This window comes from Cetorhinus maximus, chromosome 22 (genome assembly GCF_964194155.1).
Source record: "Cetorhinus maximus chromosome 22, sCetMax3.hap1.1, whole genome shotgun sequence".
Taxonomy (NCBI): domain Eukaryota; kingdom Metazoa; phylum Chordata; class Chondrichthyes; order Lamniformes; family Cetorhinidae; genus Cetorhinus; species Cetorhinus maximus.
This window is the reverse complement of record NC_135900.1, coordinates 53,013,935-53,041,233: the sequence shown is the minus strand read 5'-3', so window position 1 is coordinate 53,041,233 and position 27,299 is coordinate 53,013,935. Positions and strand designations below refer to the sequence as shown.

Genomic DNA, 27,299 nt, shown 5'->3' with positions numbered 1-27,299 from the left:
AAATCATTAGAGGAGAGGGCTCCACAAATATCCCCATCCTCATTGATGGGATAGGGAGGCCGCACATCGGTGCAAAAAATAAGGCTGAAACATTTACAACAATCTTCAGCCAGAAGTGCTGAGTGGATGATCCATCTTGGTCTCCTTCTGAGGTCCTCAGCATCACAGATGCCAGTCTTCAGCCAATTCGATTCACTCCACGTGATATCAAGAAACAGCTGAAGGCACTGGTTATGGGCCCTGAAAATATTCCGGCAATAGTACTGAAGACTTGTGCTCCAGAACTTGCCACGCTCCTAGCCAAGCTGTTCCAGTACAGGTACAACACTGGCATCTACCTGACAATGTGGAAAATTGCCCAGTTATGTCCAGAACACAAGAAGCAGGACAAATCCAACCCACCCAATTACCGGCCCATCAGTCTACCCTCGAACATCAGTAAAGTAATGGAAGGGGTCATCAACAGTGCTATCAAGCGGCACTTGCTTAGCAACAACCTGCTCACTGACGCTCAGTTTGGGTTCCGCCAGGGCCACTCCACTCCTGACCTTATTAAAGGCCTTGGTTCAAACATGGACAAAAGAGCTGAACTCCCGAGTTGAGGTGAGAGTGACTGCCCTTGACATCAAGTCAGCATTTGACCAAGTGTGGCATCAACGAACCCTAGCAAAACTGGAGTCAATGGGAATCAGGGGGGAAACTCTCTGCTGGTTGGAGCCATACCTTGCACAAAAGAAAATGGTTGTGGTTGTTGGAGGTCAATCATCTCAGTTCCAGGACAGCACTGCAGGAGTTCCTCAGGGTAGTGTCCATAGTCCAACCATCTTCAGCTGCTTCATCAACGACCTTCCTTCCATCATAAAGTCAGAAGTGGGGATGTTCACTGATGATTGTACAATGCTCAGCGCTATTCACTCAGATTCTGAAGCTGTCCATGTCCAAATACAGCAAAACCTGGACAACAACCAGGCTTGGGCTGACAAGTGGCAAGTACTTTTGTGCCGCATAAGTGCCAGGCATTGACCATCTCCAACAAGAGAGAATCTAACTACCACCCCTTGACACTCAATGCATTACCATCGCTGAATTCCCCAATATCAACATTCTGGATGTTACTATTGAACAGAAACTGAACTGGGCTAGCCATACTGTGGTTACAAGAGCAGGTCAGAGGTTAGGAATCCTGTGGCAACTAACTCCTGAGTCCCCAAAGCCTGTCCACCATGTACAAGGCACAAGTCAGTAGTGTAATGGAATACTCTCCACTCGCCAGTGTAAAGAACACATTTTTATTTTTAAAAGCAAAACATTGCGGATGCTGGAAATCTGAAACAAAAAACAGAAAATGCTGGAAAAACTCAGCAGGTCTAGCAGCATCTGTGGAGAGAGAAACAGAGTTAACGTTTTGACTCCATATGACCCTTCTTCAGAGCTCTGAAGAAGGGTCATACAGACTTGAAACGTTAACTGCTGAGTTTTTCCAGCATTTTCTGTTTTTGTTTCATATTATTATTTTTTTTTAGGCTGTAGCTTTAAGATTGGACTGTGGCTTTAAAAACTACCATGGCTGCAATTTAAAAGAAATGTTCATTGGAACAGGAAGAATAAAATCTACAATGTAGATATTATGGAACAGTGTGTGCCAGATTGGACAGAATGGTGCTGGAAAGGAGACCTGGTATAAGAGAGAACTGCCTAGCGACGGTGTTTTGATTGGCTCCTGACCAAGTGGCCAGGTTCTGTGTGAGGATAGTGCAGTAGATCAGCTCCTAGCCTGAAAAGAGGAAAGACCTGAAAACACTCTCTCCTGTGTTTTGTAAGACTCCAGTAATCCTGCCATTGTAGCTAGCTGGCTATTCCTTTGGAAGAAAGCAATCAAAGTCAACCCATCTACTCCTGAACTCCGGATCGGTGCTATTGAAGGTTTAAGAAGGGGTAGAGTTTAAGTTACAGAGTTAAAAGTTAGCAGTTCATATTTCTTTCATTTGCCATTGGTTACAGATGATTTGTTTAATAAACAGTTAGTTACTTGTTAAGTTTACAAACCTGGTTCTCGTATTCTTTTAATCTAAATTAAACAGTTAGGTAGAATTGGGGCAATTTGGTGGTCTGATTAAACTTCTCACATTTGTCATGGCTTGGGGAGCAATAGGGCTTGATAATACAGTGCACTATCCCTAGTGAGTCGTAACACTAGAATGAGTGCAGCTCCAACAACACTCAAGAAGCTTGACACCATCTAGGAGAAAGCAGCCCATTTGATGGTACCCCATCCACAAATATTCACTCCATCCAGCACCGATGCACAGTGTCAGCAGTGTGTACCATCTACAAGATGCACTGCGGGAACTCACCAAGGCTCCTCAGACAGCACCTTCCAAACCCACAACCACTACCATCTAGAAGGACAAGGGCAGCAGATCCATGGGAACACCTGGAAGTTCCCCTCCAAGTTACTCACCATCCTGACTTGGAAATATATCACTGTTCTTCCACTGTCGCTAGGTCAAAGTCCTGGAACTCCCTCCCTAATAGCACTGTGGGTGTACCTACACCACGTGGACTGTAGCAGTTCAGGATGACAGCTCACCACCACCATCTCGGGCAATTAGGGATGGGCAGTAAATGCTGGCATAGCCAGTGACTTCCACATCCCATGAATGAATGATAAAGAAATAGCCTCCCTCTGTACCACATCCATGTGACCACTATCCAGGGGAGCACCTGGACAATGAGTGCAGCCAGGCTATTTGATTTTGGGAGCTTTGCAGCTCAATCATAATCTCATCCATTGTTCACATTGTGGGTAAGTATTGTAGTGGGCCACTGGATAGTGACCAGCAGTGCGAGTCCTGGTTATTTTTTCCCCTTTTCCCTCCTCCATAGCCCATGAGCCTGAGGCTAGTCCTTTTCTCCTACAGCCCTGACTGATATATGCTAAATTGACACAGGCTGATCTGGAATCATTTTATTCTGTTTGGCCTAGCTAATCATTTATATTTGCAATACTTATTTTAAAAAGAAGTAATTTTGCACCTTCAGGCTAGTTAAACTTTTAACTGCATTTGTTTATATTTGTTTTCAAAACGTACTTTTCTACTTTATAAATTAGAGGAAGAAACCGGTGAAACAGTTTGGGAAGTTGATCTTTTGTTGGTGCTTCAATACAATATGTAAATGTTAAAATAGATTTCAGAAGAGGGAGCAGATTGATTAGTGATCTCGACACTTGGGAATGACTTTTGGAGCAATTTGTTTTTAGGGGCAGCTTTCTCCCTGCTTCTAAGAGTCTGAGAACCATAGGATATATTGACACCCACCTGTCCTATAGGAATAGGTATGCTATTCCTTATTGTATGCCATCATAATGGAGGAGCTGTAGCAAAAGATGGAGGAAATGAGAATATTAACCTGACTCTCCCGCCTTCCCCAAAGAATATACAGATGGTGAAAGTTTTATGAAGGTTTTTGTGAAAATATGTATATTAAGAGAACTGTAATTTATCACAGGCACTAGTGGAGCTCTCCTTCTACTCTATGGTTATTTTCCAGTACTGCTCTGTCTATAACCAAGAAGGTGACAACTGCATACAACTTTTATGACACATGGTCATTTCAGGCAGTCATGGAGAAATCTCATATAGCAGCAGTAGAGTCAATTATTTATTAGATGACTGACAAACTTTTCAGGAGGTAGCAGTGAGATGGGAGCCTTTCAGTTTTAGGGGATTGCTGACATTCCTAGGGCCTGGGATACAATTGATGGCACAGACATTGTTCTGCGAACTCCCACAGACAACATCTGCAACTACCTCAACAGTAAGGATTTCCATTGCTGTATGGACAACCTACAAATGATACAAGAAGTCGATAAAGCAATGTGCTGGGAGTTATCACAATACATTCCTGCTTTGAAATAATCTTTTCAAAGAAGAAAAACTGATCAACAGTTTGACTTGTGAGTAACATAGCCTACCCCCACTCCTCTGGATAATAACCCTAGTAAAAGTGACCTAAACAACAGCAGAGGAGCACTACAAAGAGACCCTGCCCCCTGCAAGAATGGTTATTGAGAGCTCACTAGAGTTTGAAAGTTGTGCTTTTTCTGCCAGTAGGTTGAAAGTGGCTCAGCAATATGTTCTAGCTCAAATTTGTAGCTCTGCGTTCACAAAAAAGCCTAGATGGGACGTGCTAGCAACCTTGAACACATGGAGGAAGGCATCATGATGACCATCATTCAGAGGACTCCTCAGTAATACAGCCTACCTTTAACACTAGTACCTTACCTTCCCCTTCTTCGCTATGGTGCACTGAGGAGGAAGGCTGGAGGCTGAACATGTACTGCTGCCTCCAACCATCACCATCCCACTGGGTCATGGATTTGTGCCCCCACTCTTTGGTCAGCTAGCTGCACTATTGATAGCTATCAGATCCTGAAATTCCAGCAGCATGCATCCCAGCTGTCTAGGTCTAAAAGATATTCTGATCCCAACTGTCATTAGGGCAGCAGTTTGTGCATAAATGAAGGTGAAGGCATCAACTTGTTTCTAGCCAAAAGTTTGTCTTGAATTAAAAATCAAATACATCCTCAGAGTATTTAATATTTAAATTTAAAACATAGCTGAAAATTGCCAAGCCCAGCAAGCAAGATGAATATATTTAAGAAGGAAATAGATAGATTTCTGGACTCTAAATCATCAAGGGGTATGGAGCGAGCACGGGAGTATGGCATTGAGATAGACGATCAGCAATGATCGCATTGAATGGTGGAGCAGGCTCAAAGGGCCGAATGACCTACTGCTGCTCTTATTTTCTATGTTTCTAAGAAGGGCTTACGGCAGTGGCAGGACCTCTGCAGGCTTTTTAAAGTCAACTGTGGCAACATCTGTGCAGGCACTCTGCGCCTGTATACAGAGAGAACTATATCTGTGTGCATGTGCACACTTGGGTTTGGAGCTTAATTGAGAGGAAAATGTAGGAATAGAGGAGGAAATTGTTCATGGTACAGGATTTACAAGTTAGCTTCAGCAGCTCTAGTAATGGACTACAATCAATTAAATTGGATGCACTGGGCCACCATTTAAGTAAATAAGATTCCAGATTGTGTTTCCATTGGCACAGTGGTAACCAGAAGAGTTAAATTCCATAACTGAGCTTTCTTTTTGTAACGCATGTAAAATGTTAGATGTGGACAAGTTGTACCAGGTGTGTCACTTCGCCTCTTACCATAAGATGCTTGAACTTTTTCTTGTAGGAGTCAGCTTTTTTTTATTTAAAACAAATGGATTGAAAATATGAAAATGGGATGACATAGTGTGGTGCAGATTAACACATTAGAAAAAGTCTGGGGTTAGCCCCTGTTTATGCTGAACTGGCAGTTCTAAGCTGGGGTGATATGGGGCACTGCAATAAGCATCCATGATCGCTGAAAACAAGTGAAATAATAACCAGGATTCCTACTCCTGATTGACAGTATATGACTGCTGATCAAACTAAGCAAAAGCAAGTACCAAATAGTGTTAAAAACAAAAAACTGCGGATGCTGGAAATCCAAAACAAAAACAGAATTACCTGGAAAAACTCAGCAGGTATGGCAGCATCGGCGAAGAAGAAAAGAGTTGACATTTCGAGTCCTCATGACCCTTCAACAGAACTGAGTAATGATTTACTCAGTTCTGTTGAAGGGTCATGAGGACTCGAAACGTCAACTCTTTTCTTCTCCGCCGATGCTGCCAGACCTGCTGAGTTTTTCCAGGTAATTCTGTTTTTGTTACCAAATAGTGTACTGTGGATATGTGTGTAGACAGGTTAAGCCTGATCTGTGCCCCTACACCCACGATTAAATAATTCACTAGCATTCACTAAGTGCACACATGAATGGATAGTTTGGTGAGTAAACGAAGGACTAACTGGAGCCCCAGAATAAGACACCTTCAGGGGGTGAAGGGAGATATTTGACAAAGGATGATGTGTACTTAAAAACTCCTCTAAAAAAAGCTGATAATGCAGGATGTATTTACAGTAAGGTAATTTTTTAAGTACACAAAAAGTTATTTTGGCTCTATTAGCTAGATGTGACCAGTGGCACAGTTTTGAACTTACAGACAGAATTTGAATGATCGTTTGCTCCATTATGGTCACACTAGTCAGAATGTAAAAGTGGAAAGGGAAATAAGAGTTGTTATTTCTGCATGGTCAGCAGGGTGGTAATCTGCTGCACAAGTTTTTCCACAAAATTTGCTAGCTTATGCTCTTTCGGCAAACAATTAAGTTTTCAACTTAAATGTAAAGGTTCTATTTTTACTTCTTTTATTTTATTTGTCTGTTTGGGGTTCCAACATTATTAAATTCTGATTGACTAATTTTAACCATGTTTTTTTTTAGAAAAAACTCTTCCTGCAACATTTAAATTTTTTTTTCTTTTGTTTCCTTTGTTCAGCTACTGTACTTTTTCCAGTAATCAGATTACATTCTATGTGTGTGTGTGAATATATATACATACACATACATATATAAATTATATATAAAAATAACATATGTCTTCCCTTTCTGTGATCCATTCTGTTAGCTCTTAGAATGATAATCAGTGACTCAAACCATTGAGCTTAAGGTTAATAAGCTATTCTCTACCTCCATATAATTAAAGGTTAAATATTTGAATACTCTATTTCTTAATTGGAACAAAATGCATTATGGTATCTTAATTTAGTAGTGCATATCCGAATTGTATCATCTGTATGTTTTCAACACAACACTTGGTCAGTTAATTTTTTCTAGAATAGTAACTGTAGTAAACTCAAACTGTTACAGCTGGAGTATGGAGACAGAGGGCTGCAAAACTCAGTCGGTAGCGCTTGTGTTTTCAGCACTATGGTTCCAAAATTGGGTCTGAGCATACATGCACAATTCTGTTACAGGAATGTCACATGACATCCTGGGTAGGACATTAGTGTGGCCACAAGGAGCATCCACTGAAAGTATATACAGCAGGCAAATTGTGATGTCAATCAATGTGTAGCTTTGACTAAACACCAGTTGAGCCATTTTGGGGCTCAACAGTCCAGCTGACGCCCTTTTCTAACCTCACACAGCTGAACATGTGTTCAGCAGCAGAGAGGAATAACTCTCACGTACACTGTTTAAAGAGACCATCAACCACTTTCAGGTTAGTTGCTGACTGATTTCTACTTTCGGTTGTTGAGATTGTAGAAATGTTTGGTGCTTTGTGCTTCTATTTAAAGGTATTGAAAGGAGGGGTGTGGCAGGCTCTGAAGAGCAAGCTGCCCATAGGGGGACAGGGAAGGGTAGAAAGCTCACAGCAGGAGGCAAAATTCACTCAGAGCCTTCAGGGAGCCGGGTTCTCCTACCTCAGCTTCAGCGAGGAACATTGCCACAGGCATTTCTGTTTCACCAGGGAGGTCCTTACTGAATCTGCCATCTGATGCAGGCAGAAATGCAGACTTGAGCAGTGCAAGGATGGAATTGCCAGTGGCTGTGAAGGTGACAGGGGCATGAACTTCTATGTGCCTGGCACATTCCAGGCTAGATATTGGTGATATTCACAAAATGTCCCAATTTGTTGTCCACTGAGGCAAGTCATTGAGGCTCTGTATGCTGAGAAAGCTGAATACATTGCACTCTGGCTAGCCAGGGAGCTGCAGACATAGTGAGTGTATGGCTTCACGCGCATTGCAAGTTTCCTTATGTTGCAGGGTGCCATTAACTGCATGTATGTCACATTGTGGGCACCGCAGATCAACTCTTCAATGTCCAGCTGTTATATGGCTTTACTTAGCACTTCATGCAAGTCAATGGCAGGTATACTGGCAGCAGACATGATGTCTTCATTCTGCTCCTGTCTGTTGTGCCATCTGCATTTGAGCAACCGCAGTAAAACTACTGGGTGGCAAGGGCTATTTGCTGCCCATCTGGCTCATGACTCAGTTTTGCAATCCTTGCATATAACATCAGCAAGTGTGATTGATCAGCCCATTGGGGTGCATAAATGACACTTTCTTTGCCTGGAATGCACTGGAGGAGCCCTTAGTTTTCAACAGAGCACATTGTCAAGATTCAGCAAGGACTGCTACATACTTTACAACCTCACCATCATGAGGAGGCAGCCCTTCCACTATGTATAAAGCAAACAGCTGAGGTGAGGAGGAAGAGGCAAACAACACGTCCCCTTTCTGGCCAGTTTTCTATGATTGATTCATCTGACTGCATGCAATACCAAATAAACACAATCCCAATTCCCCACTCGACAACAGTCCCACACCTTACATTTCCTCTGTCACAATCATCACAACATCCTCTTCACTCCAATGCAAAAACAAAAGTCACCACAAAATAAACATTCCAAATGAAATTGATAAAATAAATCATGCCATGCTGCATACACAATTAAACTAATCATCCTTTCGCATTCCCTTTGGTGCCTGCTCCCATGTGTCATGAGGTAACTAATAGGCAAGTACTGCATCTTTACACCTTTTTGTATTTGAATGCTGAAACTCTCAGCAAGGTACCACTGTACCTGATGAAATAGCAGAGCAAACCAGGCAACAACTTCCAAACTTCCACGTTAACTGGTGCCTGGACATCAGAAATTGCTGTCCAATTTACTTCCTAATTATGGTGAGCGCTGATGAACTCACCGTTGTTTTTGAAACAAAATCCTGGCCATTGTCTGCTTCTCTTCATCACCTGGCTCTTACAGATTGGGTGGGGGTGTGGGGCAGGGTACAGCTACAAAGAAATTTCAGGCTACTTTAAAGAGGCAATGATTGATTGAAACAGCCAACCAGCCTCGTCAGCCAGGTACATTAACTTCCTGTTATGTCACGTGGCCCAATTATGGTTTTGAGTTTAAAAGCACAAACTCACCCTTCCCTCACTTGAACATAAATCACAAGCAAAATTTCTTCAGAAAGATTCTTTTTCCTTAATTTTTCAATAGTTTCTTATAAGTTATTCTTTATTGAGTCTGCTAGTAAGAGTCACTTAATTAGGGCATTGTTTTCCTCATTTGTTTTTGTGCAATACTCAGTGCATATAATTTACATAAAAGTTTTACGCCTTAAACTAATTTATAGATCTATCCTCCACCAAAATAACTTATCCCTTGCACATACTTTACTCTGCAGGAGCTCACTCCAACACCAATATAACTTCTCCAAAAATATGGCAAGCTGCATTTCAAGCATTAGAGAAGCCAGCAGGGGCCAAGGGATGTTAGCTGGGTGCAAGCTATGACAGCCATGGTAATGTACATGCACAAACCCCACAAATAAAGACTGTTACTCCCAGGTTGCCAGCAGAAGTTCCGAGGATACCAAATGCCCAATTCTGGGAGGCTTCTGGTCGATGGGGCTGTTTTGGTCATGCCAGGTTCATGAATATCTACCCCTCTGATGTGCATTGGAACATAATGATTCTGTGTACAGCTCTTTACTAGGAGTTGTCGTGGTGCTGTCAAGATGTGGGAAAGAAATAATCATGAAAGCAATAGGGTGCTGATATGTGAACAAGTGGCTGATTGGAATGTCATCACTCAGCTGATCAAATCATCAGATGCACTTACTGATCTAAGCCTTGCAGTTCTATGTGACCACTGACAAATCTTGGCTGAATGATATTTTAAGAGGGGGAAGTTACTTTGTAGCAAGAACAGGAATGATAAGAATAAGGAACTTGATGTTCAGTCATAATTATATTGCACATAGTTTACTTGTCCCACACTTAACGTCATTGTTGTTCATACCATTAGTTTGCACCGTTTCCTGATTGTGTTGTGTCATTAGTAGACCAAGAAATAGGGAAGTTAAGCTCAGTAACAACTGATACTTGTGTAGCCAAAGGATTATAAGTTAGAAGTTGGACTTGATAATATCTATGAATATTCAATGAAATCTGCAAAAAGCTGTTGTTGACTATGTGAAGGTAATTGGTTCTTCAGAAAATATTTTTTTTCTTTCTCTGTTTTTGTTTGAATTGAAGGCTTATGTTAGACTGTGTCAAACTTGGGTTTGGATTATTTACAGAGAAGGCGTGGGTGTTATGTAGCTATAATATTAGAACAGTTTGGTTCTTTACAGTCCATGTTAATCTAATGTGAATATCGTTGCCATCATATCTGATCACTTGCCATTGTTACAATTTAAAATGAAAGCTGTTTCCTGGTAAGATGAATAGCTGCCCCTCTGAGATGTAAGTACATTTATTTCACTTTTGGTTGAAAACAAGTACGGAGATTTTTTTAAAATTTGAATGGATGTAGGCATCTATGAAACCACTGCAGTACTTTTCCAAGCATAATCATGGACCAATCCAATGGAAGTCCATGGCTGCCAACACTCTCTTAGGGTATGGTACTTGAAGGAGGAGGAAGAGACATCTGTGGCCTAGAATTTAGGTGGATGTGTGAGTTAGGCACATGTAGCTTGTTGACAGCATGAATGAAGGAACAACAGGGAGTTATTTTTGCTATGAAGGTTTGTCTCAGTGGAGTTTTGTGAACTTCTTTCCAAAGTGTTTGATATTTTCATGTTTCTTACTATTACTTTAAAGAAATATAAACTCAAGGAAAGCATTAACGTAGCTCCCACTTATATGAATCTGGAAGGTCTGAGTTCAATCCCCATGCAGTCCTGAGCTCAGCTATCTCAGCTAAGATAGCAATTGGGGATTACAATTGATTACAATGCCTCGACACCCCGCCACCCAAAGCCCTGAAGTATGTCAATCAATCTGAGTTCTTGGATTTAATGCTCCCCCACCAGCGGGTTTGAAGGTGAGGGGGCAGCATAAATCCAGTAGGTGGCCAGCCCACCACCTACCCATCTGCCACTCTCCTCACTGCACTTTTACCTGCGGCAGGGGTGGCACCTACCAGTGGGGCAACTGAGGCCCTTTAGTGCAACTAAGGCTCACTGAAGGGTCTCGTCCTCCACTGCCTGGATTAAACCTGAGGCCACCAACAAGTGGCCAGCCTGGCAGGTTTCCCTGCGCAGGCTGGTGGCGGGCAGGAGTTGGACCCTCCTTAACTGGCTCCTGGCCCCCTAGGAAGGCGCACCCCCCTCATGAACTCTCAAATCCCACTCCCCCACACTCCCCTTCCCAACTCCCAAACAATTACAAAGCTTCCATCCAATGGTGAATGCCTCCTCAAGCCCTGAGTGTAGTACCAATAGTGACCACAGTGGTGTTTGAGCGGCAGCACTTTAACACAGGACTTCCTGTCCCTGAGGAGTGGAAATCCCACTTCCAGCCTACAAACAGCCATTTGGCAGTTAAATGGATGTGGGGCAGCTGTTCTTCCCCTCGACGGGCTCCACCCTCAACATTTTAGTCAGGGCAAGGGTGGGGGGAGGTGACAGGGACCACCTGCTTCATATAATTCAGCCCTTTATTACTGATCATTATTCAAGGACAATGCTACATTGTGCCATTTGTACAGTTATTGGACAAGAACGGTATGATGTCATTCATGGTTGAACAGTCTGCCAATTCTCACAATCTTGACTTACATTTGGAAAATGCCCACTTGTATGAGGGTCTGGATGGCTGCTGACATCTGTGAACTATATCGTCACAAAAGTTGGTTTCTTAATCTACAGGAAAGGGGATGTGAGAAAATGGGAGAGGAACAAACAAACAAAAAACTGCCAGAAACAAGAAGAGCTTCTGTATAATTCCTACCCAACTATTTTACTGATATAAATACCAAATCAGCAAGAGATAGTTATTAAACAAAAAAGTACTGTTCCTCAATATTAGCCTTCATATGGAATATTAATTAACAGCTACATAGAGAATAATGTAAATTGATGCTAAGCATATAAAATAAATTAAACATTCTTCTGAGCCAAATATTTATTGATATATCTGTTAGACTTTTAAGAATACGTGATTGATATTGTGTTCCCAGTAAGGAGCTGGGCTTAGAGAGAACATGGGTCAGGCCATCAGTGCTAGCATGATGAACTCCACATCCCCAAGAACAGTGGGGAGGCAGTGGCGTAGTGGTATTGTCACTGGAGTAGCAATCCAGAGACCCAGGGTAATGCTCTGGGAACCCAGGTTTGAATCCCACCATGGCCATGAAACCCATCTGGTTCACCAATGCCCTTTAAGGAAGGAAATCTGTCGTCCTTTCCTGGTCTGACCTACATGTGACTCCAGACCCAAAGCAACGTGATTGACTCTTAAATGACCACTGAAACCAGCGTTGACCGAGGCACTGGTAACAACAATGGCAAACTCAGCCTTGTCTACCCTGCAAAGTCCTCCTTACTAATATCTGGGGGCTTGTGCCAAAATTGGGAGAGCTGTCTCACAGACTAGTCAAGCAACAGCCTGACATAGTCATCCTCACGGAATCATATCTAACAGATAATGTCCCAGACAACACCATCACCATCCCTGGGTATGTCTTGTCCCACCGGCAGGACAGACCCAGCAGAGGTGGCGGCACAGTGGTATACAGGCGGGAGAGAGTTGCCCTTGGAATCCTCAATATCGATTCTGGACATCAGGCCAAACATGGGCAAGGAAACCTCCTGCTGCTTAGCACGTACCGCCCGCGCTCAGCTGATGAATCAGTACTCCCTCATGTTGAACACTACTTGGAGGAAGCACTGAGGGTGGCAAGGGTGCAGAATGTACTCTGGGTGGGGGACTTCATTGTCGATCATCAAGAGTGGCTCAGTAGCACTACCACACAAGCTGGCCGAGTCCCATAGGATATGGCTGCTAGACTGGGTCTGCGGCAGGAGGTGGGGAACCAACAAGAGGGAAAAACATACTTGACCTCATTTTCACCAACCTGCCTGCCACAGATGCATCTGTCCATGACAGTATTGGTCAGAGTGATCAGCGCACAATCCTGTGGAGATCAAGTCCCATTCTCACATTGAGGATACCCTCCATCGTGTTGTGTGGCAGGATAAATGGGATAGTTTTCAAACAGATCTAACAACTCAAGCCTGGGCAGCCGTGAAGCACTGTGAGCCATCAGCAGCAGAAGAATTGTACTCAACCACAAACTCACCTCATGGCCCGATATATCCTGTACTTTACCATTACCACCAAGCCAAGGGATCAACCCTGGTTCAATGAAGACTGCAGGAGGGCATGCCAGGAGCAGCATCAGGCATACCTAAGAATGAGGTGTCAGCCTGGTGAAGCTACAACTCAGGACTACTTGCATGCCAAACAGCATAAGCAACGAGTGATAGACAGAGCTAAGAGAATCCACAACCAATCGATCAGATCTAAGCCCTGCAGTCCTGCCACATCCAGTGGTGAATGGTAGTGGACAGTTAGACAACTCACTGGAGGAGGAGGCTCCACAAATATACCCATCCTCAATGATGGGGAGCCCAGCACATCAGTGCAAAAGATAAGGCTGAAGCATTCACTACAATCTTCAGCAAGAAGTGCCGAGTGGATGACCCATCTCGGCCTCCTCTGGAGCTCCTCAAAATCACAGATGCCAGTCTTCAGCCAATTCAATTCGCTCCACGTGATATCAAGAAACAGCTGAAGGCACTGGATACTGCAAAGGCTGTAGGCCCTGATAATATTCTGGTAATAGTATTGACAAGACGTGCTCCAGAACATGCCGCGCCCCTGGCCAAGCTGTTCCAGTATAGCTACAAGACTGGCATCTACCCGGCAATGTGGAAAATTTCCCAGGTGTGTCCTGTGCACAAAAAACAGGACAAATCCAACCTGACCAATTGCCACCCAATCAGTCTATTCCCCACCATTAGTAAAGTGATGGAAGGGGTCATCAACAGTGCTATCAAGCAGCACTTGCTTAGCAATAACCTGCTCACTGATACTCAGTTTGGGCTCTGCCAGGATCAGTTAGCCCGTGCCCTCATTATAGCCTTGTTCCAAACATGAACAAAAGTGCTGAGCTCCAGAGGTGAGATGAGAGTGACCGCCCTTGACATCAAGGCAGCATTTGACCGAGTGTGGCATCAAGGAGCCCTTGCAAAAGTGGAGTCAATGGGAATTGGGGGCAAAAACTCTCTGCTGGTTAGAGTCATACCTAGCATAAAGGAAGATGGTTGTTTTTGGAGGTCAATCATCTCAGCTCCAGGACATCACTGTGGGATAACGTCCTCGGCCCAACCATCTTCAGCTGCTTCATCAATGACCTTCCTTCCATCATAAGGTCAGAAGTGGGAATGTTTGCTGATGTTTGTGCAATGTTCAGCACCATTCACAACTCCTCAGATATTGAAGCAATCCATGCCCAAATGCAGCAAGACCTAGACAATATCCAGGCTTGGGCTGACAAGTGGCAAGTAACATTCGTGCTTCACAAATTCCAGGCAATGACCATCTCCAAGAGAGAATCTAACCATCGCCCCTTGACATTCAATGGCATTACCATTGTTGAATACCCTACTACCACATCCTGGGAGTTACCATTGACTAGAAACTGAACTGGATTAGCCATGTAAATACTGTGGCTACAGGAACAGGTCAGAATTTAGGAATTCTGCAGTGAGTAACTCACCTCCTGTCTCCCCAAATCCTGTCCACCATCTACAAGGCACAAGTCAGGAGTATGATGGAATACTCTCCACTTGCCTGGTTGGATTCAGTTCCAACAACACTCCAGAATCTCAACACCATCCAGGACATTGCAATCCGCTTGATTGACTCCTTTCCACAAACATTCATTCCTTCCACTGCCAACAAACAGTGGCAGCAGTGTGTACCATCTACAAAATGGACTGCCGCGGTTCAAGAAGGCAGCTCGTCACCACCTTCTCAAGGGCAATTAGGGACAGGCAATAAATGCTGGCCTAGCCAGTGATGCCCACATCCTCTGAATGAATTAAAAAAAAACACAAGGCCATCCATCACACATTCACTGGCATCTCACTCACTGCCAGCTCAAGGGAAATCACCACTCACTCTCACACATACCCTCACATCTCCATCTGGCCTCATCTCCTCTGGGGACTGCCTCCTCAGCCATGACCACCTTGAGGCCACTTGCACATAGACCCTGGCTTTGAGAACTGTGTGTGCAGCTGGAATTTAGATATGGCACCCAGAGTGAGGAAATGGTGAGGTAATGGCGTTTGGGGGCTATTCACAGGCCGGCTGGCAGCTATACGGCATGTTTCCTGTGGCTGCAGGAGGTAGGAAGCGGACGATACTGCGCAAAAACCCGCCCTTGCAGCTGGTGAGAAAAATGCCTTTGTTCACGCCCGCCACCGCATTTAGTGCAATTCAAGGAAAATCCTGGCTTTAGGGCCTTTGAATTGAGGAGCAAATCTGAGACACTCCGAAACATAAGGGAAGGGAATTTTTGGAATGTTTTCTCCAAAGAATAGTCACATGTCAGAGGAAAGCACAGGTGCTGGGATGGGGATATTGTGACTGTTAGTCAGCAGGGTAGTGAAAAGCCAAGTGGAGATAGAGGGGCAAGTCCTGCAGAGACTGGTTTGTGAGGAAAAGGATTAAGGCTGCCAGAATCCTAACTATATGGCATCATAGAGCAAAGCCAGTCCAGGGGAAGGAAGAGCAGAATAGAAAGGTTTGTACTTGTAGGGACTCAATAATTTAGGTGACACATAGCGTCCTCTACAGTTGTGACATAAAGTGTTGCCTACCTAGTTTAAGGATATTTCGTTGCAAATGGAGAGAAATTTGGAAAGGGAGGGAGAATATCCAAGTTGTCACGGACCATGTTAGGATCAATGACGTGAGAACGAAAATGGAAGAGGTCCTGCTGAGGAAATATCAAAAGTTAGGAACAAAATTAGAAAACAGGACCTTAGATTATAATCTTGGTATTACGACATGAGCCATGTGGTAATTGGAAGGGGGACAGGCAGATCAGGAAGCTGAATGCTTGGCTGGAAAACACTATCTGGGAAAGAGCGGTTCCTTTTTTTTAATTCATTCATAGGATGTGGGTGTCGTTGGCTAGGCCAGCATTTATTGCCCATCCCTAACTGCCCTTGAGAAGGTGGTGGTGAGCTGCCTTCTTGAACCGTTGCAGTCCATGTGTTGTAGGTACACCCACAATGCTATTAGGGAAGGAGTTCATGGGATAATAGCACTAGTACTGGGCAGGAAGAAGATTGTACTTCTTAGATAGACTCCATCTGAATTTGAGTGGGAGCGGTGTCCCAGTAAATAAGGCTGTCAATAGGATATCAAACTTGTAAGATGTGGGGAGTGGTGGGGGGGTTGGGATCACGCCAAAATGAGATGTCTGAAGATAAAAGAAGTAGAAATGAGAATAAACATCAAATTAAGGTAAGGGTTAAGGGTAACAAAATGGCCAGAAATCAAATACAGTTATAAAACAACAGGCAAAGAGAAAGTACAAAATTAAATTGTTATAATTATGATGTTTAAAAGATTATGTTTTGGGACTGTAGCTTTAAATTTAGGATAAATGAAGGGGGTCATGTGACCTGTTCTGCAGCCCACCTGACAACAAGTGTGGGTGGTTTGATTGTTGGAGATCAAAGGAATGCTTAGCTTGTTTTACTGAGAAGATGTTTATACTTGGAGACAATGGCAGCAGTCTCTGAGTTTATTATGAGTAGACTCTGAGTCTCCCAAACTCCCAGAAAGGTATTGTTGGTATTGGGTTGTAAACTGTTTATTTCTAAGTTGAAAAGGAGTTGGGATCGAGGATAGCTAATTGCATTTCTACCTAAATGCGAGGTTAATGTGTTTCACATTGTCATGGGGGAAACGGCAGAGGAACCCATTTTTGAAATCAGGTTACAGGCTTCCCTACAGATCAATGAATAGCAAAAACAGACTGCAGGCATTCTGTGTGGTTAGCAGAGAGAAGAGGCTGCTTTGGCTTTATATGCTACCATACTCATATGCAGGAGGGAAAAGGACTCTAGTCGAAAAGAGACATCCTGCGGCCATTTGGGGATCCTGGGAGATTCATCCTGGCATGGCCAGGATAAGAAGAGTTATCAGAACAGACTTTACTGTTGGTGGGAGATTTAAGAAGCTCTCCAAAAACCGAGGAAAGCACCTGGAGATAGTTGCTCATAGTTACTACTTGGTGATAAGGGAACCCATTGGAAGCTTGGAGAAACTATGGACTGCTTGCTATAAGGACTGTAATTCCGTGGAGACTGCAATGTGTGATAAGTATAAAGTGGAAATAGCACTTTATGTAGTTTAATGTATAAGCTGCCTAAGAAAAAGAACATAGGGCAGAATTTTCTGGATGACGTGCGGGTGGTGGAGCCCGCACGTCAGCACTTAAAATGTCGTGCGACCGTCCTGACGTCAGCGCGTGGCATCGCGATATTTCGGTCGGAGGGCGCGCACAGCAGTAGCACGCACACCTGCCATTAATTAAAGGCCTCGTTAAGGCCCTTAACTTGCCAATTGTCCAGGGTTTTGAGGGGCCCGTGCGAATTTCGGGTCGGCGCACAGGCCCAACGGGCAGGCGGGTAGGAGATTTTTAAATAAAAGTCATGTACTGGCGGGATATGTGGACTCAGAGGGGTTGTTCATATTTTCCACGAAGTTTTAATTGCTGAAAGTGTTTAAAAGTTGCCTGTGTGATTGTTAGCAGTTCACATCGATTTCCAAGAGCTTTTTGTGTTCTTTGAAACCAGTCTGCAGACAATAATCTTTCTCGGGCCTGCAGCTTTCCAGAGGCCTTCATTTAGCCTGGGGGTATGGGTTCTGACATCTCCACTGGAGGCATCTCCTCTGAGGAGGAAGGGAGCGATAGAATAAGGAGGAGGCCAGGACTGGACAATCAGCCTCCAGCGGAGCCACCTTTAGGAGGCCAGGCACAGGGCCAAGAGGTTGTCTAAGGTGCAAGGGGCCGCAGAAGACGCCACTATCCTGCTGCCAGGATATACAGGCGGCAAAGAAGCTACCTCAATATGACTGAGGTGCAGTGCCGAAGGAGGCTCCGACTCTCATGGGAGGCAGTCAACTATATCTGTCAGGTGATTGGCCCTGAGATATCTCCTAACATGGGGACACCCCATGCCAGCGACTCTGAAGCTCACAGTTGCCCTCCACTTCTATGCCTCTGGCTCCTTCCAGGCTCGGTGGATGATCTTTGCGGTGTCCCCCAATCAGCTGTCCACACTTGTGTCAAGCAGGTTACAGACGCTCTGTTCAGACGGGTATTGACCTTCATCCACTTCTGCTGCGACCAGGCAAGTCAGGCACAGCGAGTCAGAGACTTCGCGGCCATTGCTGGCTTCCCCTGCGTCCAGGGTGCTATAGACTGTACACATGTGGCCATCAAGGCGCCAGCAGGTGAGCCAGGTGCCTTCGTCAACAGGAAGGGCTTCCACTCCATGAACGTGCAGATAGTGTGTGACCACAGGATGCTGATTCTGCAAGTTTGTGCAAGGTACCCAGGCAGTTCCCACGATGCCTACATCCTCAGACACTCCCAGGTGCCATTGCTCTTCAGTGCTCTGGCTCAGCTGGATGGTTGGCTGCTGGGTGACAAGGGCTATCCCCTCAGAAGGTGGCTCATGACGCCTTTCCACCATCCAAGAACAGAAGCTGAGCAGCGGTACAATAGGAGCCACAGCACCACAAGGGCTGTGGTGGAGAGAGCCATCGGTCTTCTAAAGATGCACTTCCGTTGCCTGGACCGCTCAGGGGGCGTACTCCAATACCCCCCAGATCGTGCCTCTCTGATAGTGGTAGCATGCTGCGCTCTGCACAATCTTGCGCTGGAAAGGGGGGATGCAGTTGACGATGAAGACCTTGACGCCCTAGATGAGGCTGCACATGATGAATCCAGCAGTGGCTCAGAGGATGAGGAAGCACAGGGCGATGATGAGGGGCAGCACGCCGACCCGCTATTACACCAAGGAGGCAGGGACACTTGGGACAATTTAATCCAATGAACCTTCAGCTCGCTCCACATACATGGATCAGCAGGACCAGCATTGCCTGGCGCTTCTACTCGTGACACTTAGGTGCTACACGTTATCAGCTGCAACTAAGAAACATCAATGTCCACTCAAACACTCATGATATGTCTGTGAAAAAGAAAAATGCAGCACAAAGGAAACACCCTCCGATATGGTCAGAAAAGTGGACTTTATTATGTCCAAAGTATAACGGAAACTTCTCCATTGCAAACATTAGTATATTGTTCCCTATTCTAAGGCCAACACAAAATCACCAGTGATATACCCATTGAGTGCCTAACGTGCCTTATGCTTTCGTTTGCGGGTGCTACATCTAGGTGCCGCCCCATCGCTTGAAGTGGCTTGAGAGACAGCCTGCTGACTCTGCTGTCCTGTTGGCGTCGATGACCTTGGCGAGCGTCCTCTGGCCCAGGGAGCCTGTGATGGCCCCACCTGGGAGGGAATGGCCAGTTCCAGAACTGGCGCCTCCCCAGTTGTCACAGCCTCAATGGAAGCAATGTTGACTGGCAGAGGGGCGCGGGAGCTGCTGCCCTCATCTGGAGTGCCCTGAAAGGAGCTCGCAGCGACGACAGGAAGCTGCTGCACCGACATGAGGTCCCATTGGACCTCCCTGCTCACCACAGATGCATGGGCACCAAGCACCAACACTTGGTGCCCACAACATCCCCCATATTGGGAATGACCACCCGTGGCCAGTACCACTGTGAGGGCTTGCAGGTCAGAGCATAACCCAATCAAAAGATTCTCTATCCGACCGAACCTCCTCTCCATGAGAGTCACCAATCTCTCAGTGGAGGAAGCCTGAAGCTCTGCCCTGAGGTTCATGCCTTAACGTGCACTCTGCCTGGACTCCTCCATCGCTGAGACCAACTGAAGCATACCCTCATGCAACCCTGCCAGATGCAAATGCGATTCCTGCCGCTTGTACTGCAGCTGCTGCGTTGGTGATAACTCCAGAGGCACATCAGCAGTGCTGGACTCAGCATGTGCCTCATCCCCTGCAGCCCTCCGGCTGCTGGCGCCATCAGCACTCTCTGTCCCTACCATCTGCTCCAGCGATTGTAAAGTGCCCCTCTCCACTGTGACCCGGGACACTAGCCGACGGTAAATTCCCCATTGAGATGTTTGTGTCTGCGCTGGTGACTGGCCGGCTGAAATGATGAGCCGCGAGTTGCACATCTTGGGCCTCAGGCATGGAGTGGGGGCTGCGGTGTCTTTGGGTGCGGCCATGCAGTGGTGATGCTGAAATTAACAACAAGGACAGTGCATCAGTTAGCATACAGTCAGTTCAACCTTTCACCCCTTTCCCCCAGCCTCATAAGTCGCTCACCCTTCAAGACCCTAAGGAGACGAACATTGGTGGGGTGGAAAAGAGTCAAGAGGAGGCCCAAACATTAGACGTGCATACAGACAGGCTGGTCAGGTGGCCTAAGGAATGCCACATGGAATGTTATGTACCATTGGAGTGGGGAGAATGCAGATGTTCCTGACCTGGATGCATTGTGGCCTGGATAGTTGCGGTGCTGAGGAAACATGGCAAACGCTTGCAACATTTGCCGTGGAGCACAGGAGATTGACAGGTCACATTATTGACCTTCATACCATTAGGAGGGGCATAGAATGGGTGGGCAGAAGGCAACATTTCCCCTTGGCGCAGGGATGAGTAACGTGGTGGCATTTATTTAAGTTGAGTGCCATGAGGTTGACAGCTGAGGTGTTGAGGACCTTTTGGACAGAGTAATGTGGGGCGCACTGGCTGAAAGGGTGGTGGAGGTCCCAAACCCTCTAAAATGGAATAAATCTTTGGCTGTGCAGCAGCGATCTAATGGCATGTTAGGCCATGGGGATAGTGGTCACAAATGGGATTAAGTGACTTTGGAAGGTGGTGGAGATGCAATTCCTCAAGGGGACGAGGGACCTTTGTGTATGACCCACACGTCAGAGTGTCTCAGTCTGTGAATGAGCAACCATCAGTGGTTTGGATGGTAGGCAGACAGAGTGAATGGGACTGTGGACCTCAAATACCTGGCCGCTGGACCCCAGCCTTGTCGCCACCTGCTGCACTGGCCACCCGCCTCCTCCCCAGCTCCATGGCCTGCTCCTCAAAGGTGGTGAGGCACTGGAGCAGGGCGTGCCCACCACCAGTCCTCTGGCACTCCCGCTGATTGTGTTCACTTTTTGCCTGCAGAACAGAGAAGAGGATTTATTGGGGCTGATCGCTCATGTACTCTGCATGCGCATGCCGCACCCCAACCACAGTGGCTCATCTGAGGCCTCCAGCGGCTCCTGTCCACACTACTGGTGATCAGTCCCCAGAAGATAGTACGGCTACTCCCAACCCCCTCCCCCAACGGCCACCTTGGACACATTTGGCGTCCATCACTTTGAATAGCACACGGCTCTTAGCGCCCATGGCAAGGAGGCGCAACTAGGTGCAGCGCCGAGGCCAGCAGATGCCAGTTGGCCAAAACACCTTGAGGCTCCCCTTCCACCATCTCATCACCATCAATATGACATGTGTTGGGATTCTGAGTATGTGTCTAGCTGCCTCCCCTGTAGGTTGCCCCCACACTACTCAAATGCCACAAACACCAACATATGCTGCGGGGAGAACCCATCTTCTCCTCAACCACTAAGGCTGGTGTAAGCATGGTCAGTACCCGTTTGCCCACCCAGCGTGTGCCAAATGCCCAATGCAGTAACGACAGCAAGACGTGGAGTGGTGAGGGGGGGTGGGGGGGCAGCTCAAAGGCTAAGGCTACCTGCTGGGTAAAATGGCCAAGGCTGACATGGTACTCACCTTTCCAGAGCGCAGCAAATCATTGAATCTCTTGTGGCACTGCGTTCCTGTGCGCCGCACATCATCATGAGCACTGACAGTGTCACCAACCTCCTCCCACGCCTGCCTGGTGACATGGGGGGCCCTCCTCCTCCCCCCATCATCCGAATACAATGCATCCCGATGTCTGGAAACCTCTTGGAGGAGGACAGCAAGACATGCATCGGAGAATGCACAGTGGCCCCCCGCTGGCCTCTCCTGCAGCCTGCCCCCCTCCTCCTGCTCATGCTCCTGTCCAACCACAGCTGCCTCTCTCTCTCCACGAGTGGCCATGGCGCACTGCCTCAAGCAGGCTGCCTGGCCACTCTTTATACAGACTGCTGGTTCCGACGGTCTGAACACGCCCACCCCGGCGACTATTTTCCCGTTCTCCATGGGAGTCACTAACCCGCTGGGCGGGCCTTAATTAGCCCACCAGCGGAAAATAGCGGCACGGCCCGTGTCAGCGGTGGCAATCGGCTGCCCACCCACCGCTGAGTCGGTTGGGCCCGCCCGCCTGTCAAGGGCAAAATTCTGGCCATAGTATTAAATCAATAGTTGTTTTGTAGTCATTTGTTACAGTAAAAGTTTTAAACATGAAACTTTGTCATGTCATTCTTTCAGCAATCAACTGGAAGTTTGAATCTCTTTTTATAAGTTATAAGTCTCTATGGGGATTGTAACAATTATCAAGGAATATAAAATGAAATTGCAGAGTATTCTACGAGTTGATAAACAACAAAGGAAAAATCAGGATAGGGATAGGTTCACACATGATAAACTCACAGATATTGACAGTGAAATGCCTGAAATATTAAATAATTAATTTAACTAAGTATTGACTCAAAATATAGGGAGATTAATATGGTGAGTGTGGCGTTAGAAGAAGAGATCAAAAAAGATATAAAGATATTTAAGATAGAAAAGTGGGAAATAATTTATAATCTAATCAAAATTAGAGAGGATAAAACCCTTGGTCTGGATGGATTGCATTTGTGCATATCAAAAGAAGTTAGGGAAGAGATAGCAATTATATTTAGGAAAGGGAATAGTGTCAAAGAACTGTCAGATAGCTAATGCGATTCTTTTATTAAAAAGGGAGATAGAACAAGTCCAGGGAACAGTAGACCAATTAGCTTAATCTGATATAGGAAAGATTTTGGAATCTTAATTAAAGATGTACTGGTAATAGAAAAACACCTAGAAACTGAAAATATAGAAAAGAGTAGCCAACATGGATTCTTGACAAACCTTACTTGGATTCTTTGAAGAAGTAACAGAAAGGGTGGACACAGGGAAGGCAATAATTACATTTTCAAAAGGCCTTCAATAACATAGCAGAGTCATGACTAAGCTCGAAACATGCGGAGTCAGGGATCAAACAGCAGAATGGTTAGCAAGCTGGCTTTAAAACAGATAAGTGTGAGTAGAGGTTAAAGGTAGTTATGTAGATTGGTAAACAGTGGGAAGTGGTGTTCCACATGGATTGGTGCTGGACTATTGGTTTCACCATTTAAGTAAATGATTTGAACTCTTATCAGAGGTACAATTTCAAAATTTGCACATGACACCAAGTTAGGCGTATAGTTAACATTGAGGAGGACTGTGATAAAATGCAGGAAGCTTTGCAGAGTTGGTATGTAATTCACACAGTGTTTTATAATCTATGACGTACTTTTGAAGTGTAGCCACTGTTATAATATAAGAAACATGGCAGCCAATTTGCACACAGCAAGTTCATACAAAGATCAAATAAATGAGCAGATAATCTGTTTTAGGTATTGGTTGAGGATTAACTGTTAGCCCCAGGCACCAGGAGAACTTTCCTGCTCTTCTTTGATTAGTGTCATGGGATCTTTTATGTTCATGTAAGGGACAAATGGGGCCTCAAGTTCATATCTCATTCAAAAGATGGCACCTCCAACAGTGCAGCATTCCCTCAGTATTGTGCTGAAGTGTGAAGTGATTTATTTTGGTAGCAAGGATGAGGAGAGGCAATATAAGATAATGGGTACAATTCTAAAGAGGATGCAGGGGTAGAGGAACCGAGGGGTAGACGTTCACAAATTATTGAAGGTGGCAGGGCAGATTGAGAGTGCAGTTAATAAAGTTTATGGGATCCTGGGCTTTATAAATAGGGGTATAGAATACAAAAATAAGGAAGCTATGCTAAATCTGTATAACACACTGGTTCGGCCTCAACTAAAGTATTGCATCCAGTTTTGGAAACCACACTTTAGGAAGGATGTGAAGGCATTGGAAACGAAGCAAAAGAAAATCACAGGAATGCTTTCAGGGATAAGGCACTTCTGTTAGGGAGAAGCTGAGGCTGATTTTCTTGGCGAAGAGAAGATTAAGATTTGATAGAGATGTTCAAAATGATGAGGGGTGTGGATAGAATAAATAGGGAGAAACTGTTCCTGTTAATGGAAGGGTCGAGAACCAGAGGACACTGGTTTAAGGTGATTATCAAAAGATACAATGGCGGCATGAGGAAAAACTTTTTTACATAGCAAGTGAATAGGATCTGGAATGCATTACCAGAGAGTGTGATGGATGCTAATCACAATAAGAGGTTGTAGTGGAAGAATTAATCCAGGCTGTCTTTTGGTTCAAGCTGGTTTATTTTCAAGACAGCTCCTCAATGCTACTGACTTCCAAATAGCTTCCACCCAAAGTGTTCCAGCTGTATCTTTTTATTCCATTTGGATGGGGTAATTAATGTCCATCGCTTGTTTAACTAGCAATTGTCTTTAGCAAATTGATTGCCATGCAGTGTGATTACTTATACATTGACAGTGGAGGCAGATTCAAAAGGGAATTGAACATTTATTGGAAGAAAAATTTTACAGGGGAATGGGGAATAGGCAGGGGTATGGGATGAGGTGAGTTGAGCTTGCAGAGAGCTGGCATGGACACGACGGGCTGAATTGCCTCCTGTGCTGTAACCATTCTATGATTCTCTGAAGTGTTAGCCTAGTTCATGTTCAAGTCTCTGGAGTAGGATGTGAACCCATATCTGACTCGTAGTGAGAATGCTACCAACTGAGCCACTTCTGATCCTTCAGTTCATAGTTCATACCAACAAATGTAAATGCTGCATTCTGTTTTAGCCCACTGATGCCCAAATTTGCCTCTGTCTTCTGTGTGTTAGAATTCACTACAAACATAGAGGGCCAGATTTTTATCCATAGTTTGGGAGGCAAGCCATTTCCCGACATTGCTGTCCAGACTTTTAAATGTCAGCTCACTCACCCGCTACTTTGGCCTTCGGGTATCGGGTGCAGGCTGGAGTCAAGGCCACTGCCTCTCAAGGCAGGCTCAAGACAGTCACAAAGGCAGGTAGATGGTGAGGCTGGCAGGTTAGAAGGCTCACCTCTCTTTACTGGGACATCGACCTAATTCAATTCATTGATGGCATGCCTCTAGCCCTTACATCTCACCCGTCCATCCAGCCCCCCATGCCCCCCCACCCTATATATCCCATGTTTCCTCCATGCCCCTATGTCTCTTCCATGTCCCCTTCTATCCCCTCCACCCCTCGTGCTCCTTCTATACTCCTTCCATTACCCCTATGTCCCTTCTATGCTCCTCAGGCATCCACCATACCCAGTGTTCCAGTATCTACCATGTACAGGACAAAAGAGCCAAATCTGACAAGCCTTTGAAATACTCTTAACAAAATAAGCAAAAATCGCTTTGAAGACCTCCTTTGAAAAAACCTGCTCATCTTGCAACTTCATAAATGTGTCATTCAAACACAGACATTTGCAGTCTCAATGGGGCATAGAAGGGGCATGCGGGTAATGCAAGGGACATGGGGTGGTGGAAAAATGAGGGCGCATTGGCAAGACCTTTTAAATTTACCTGCCAAAAGGTTCCTGACTCCACAGCAGGCTTCCCCCAAGGTTCACAAACTGACTTACGTGGTGGTGTTCTGACACCTCCTTGAAAATATCATGGGAAGGGAAATTTGAATTTCCAGCAGGGGTTTAAATTGTGAACCTGATGTCAGTTTAAGTGAGCATCAGTCGCGACATGCCACGATTCCCGACCAATGAAAATGGCGGGTGGCGGGAATCATAGGGAAAACTTTAAAATGTGGACCTGCATGCCTCCAATTTTGTCCCCCCGACATGGGCTTGCTCAGCGCATCGGGAGAGAAGAATTCAGCCCAGAGTGTTCTGTCCATTTTTAATGAACTAAAACCTCTGCAGCTTTATAGAATATATCAGAATTTTCTAGGCTATTTCAAACAGAAGAACTTGTCACCAACTTGAACAAAATTGTGTTTTTTGGAAATAAATTTGTTTTGAACTGTTCTAAAAAGGAAAATCTCAGCTTAAGAAAAAAGCAAAGCTATCATTAGGACTCCCTAAAGCTTCACAAATGCGTTATATGTGAGTTGTAAAGGAATTCGGAAATCATGTGATACCTGCTACAAGTAGGTCAGGGTGGAATTACTGACAAAAGTGCAGGAAATTATTTTCCCTTGGGCTCTAATTCCACTCAGCTCTTATTAAAGTACTTTATTTTGTTCCTAATGGTATAGCAGGACTGTACTCACACGAAGATTTCAATCCCTTAGGAAAGCTCAACTCAGCATTTCAGGATTAAAGTAATAAAAACAAATTAAACATATATTTTTCAAAATTAACGTTATATTTTTCAATCATTTAATTTAAGTTCTCTGAATTAATGGCATAAATTTCATCCCTCCTTTCCTCCATTTACTACATCAGATCGTGGGTGAGAGCACAGAAGGTCAAATTTTCAACTATTTCCAAGCTTCCATCAATGCTGATCTATAATTAGCCTATGAAAGATGTACAAGAGTGGCACTGGCTCTCTCTCTGGGGCATCATATCTGACATGAGTACAAGCAGCAAACAGTTGAAGGCTATTCAACCACAGTGGAATGCATTAGGCTGACTAGAGTAGCCGCTCTGTCCTTGTCCAACATACACATTTTCTAGCTCTGATCATTGGAGAGTAATCATGTGCAGATTCCAGTCCATACAAATCTATTTTCCTGATCCAGCACAGGGATACTTTGCTGTCAATTGCTGTCTATCCCATGCCTGTCCAAGCTGGGATCCACTAACCTTGTGAAAACCAAAGTTTCAAGTCTGTAAAGAAAAATGATGTCCAGTAACATATTTACTTATTCAGCCATCAGGGAGCTGTGAGGAGGAAGTGGACTCTGTGTACAAATGTATATTCCGTTATGGGTTAAATAATGTTTGGAATATAGCTCAAATGCAAGTATTGGTTAACAGTGATTTTTTTAAAATTCTTTCATGGGACGTGGATATTGCTGCTAGGCCAGCATTTTTATTGTCCATCCCTAATTGCCCTTGAGAAAGTGGTAGTGAGCCATTATCTAGAACCGCTGCAGTCTATTTGACGTAGATACACCCACAGTGCTGTTTGGGAGGGAATTCTGGGATTTTGACCAAGTGACAGTGAAGAAATGGCGAGTTCTAAATCAGGCTGGTGTGTGGCTTGGAAGGGAACTTGAAGGTGGTGATGTTCCCATGTATCTGTTGCCCTTG

At 45.0% G+C, this 27,299-nt stretch overlaps 1 protein-coding gene across 6 annotated transcripts in view; it reads left to right on the top strand.

The window, feature by feature from the left end:
• LOC144696699 (FYVE, RhoGEF and PH domain-containing protein 4-like) overlaps window positions 1–27,299 on the top strand; it is a 428,322-nt gene that overhangs the window by 272,724 nt on the left and 128,299 nt on the right. Inside the window, exon 1 of one of the 6 annotated variants that reach the window (XM_078568322.1) lies at window positions 9,830–9,942. The exons of 4 other annotated variants lie outside the window; for them this stretch is intronic. The gene's annotated coding sequence lies outside the window, so the exon portion shown is untranslated. Of the gene's footprint in view, window positions 1–9,829; window positions 9,943–27,299 lie in introns of those variants that run through there. One more of the 6 variants, XM_078568324.1, reaches the window with a different exon arrangement.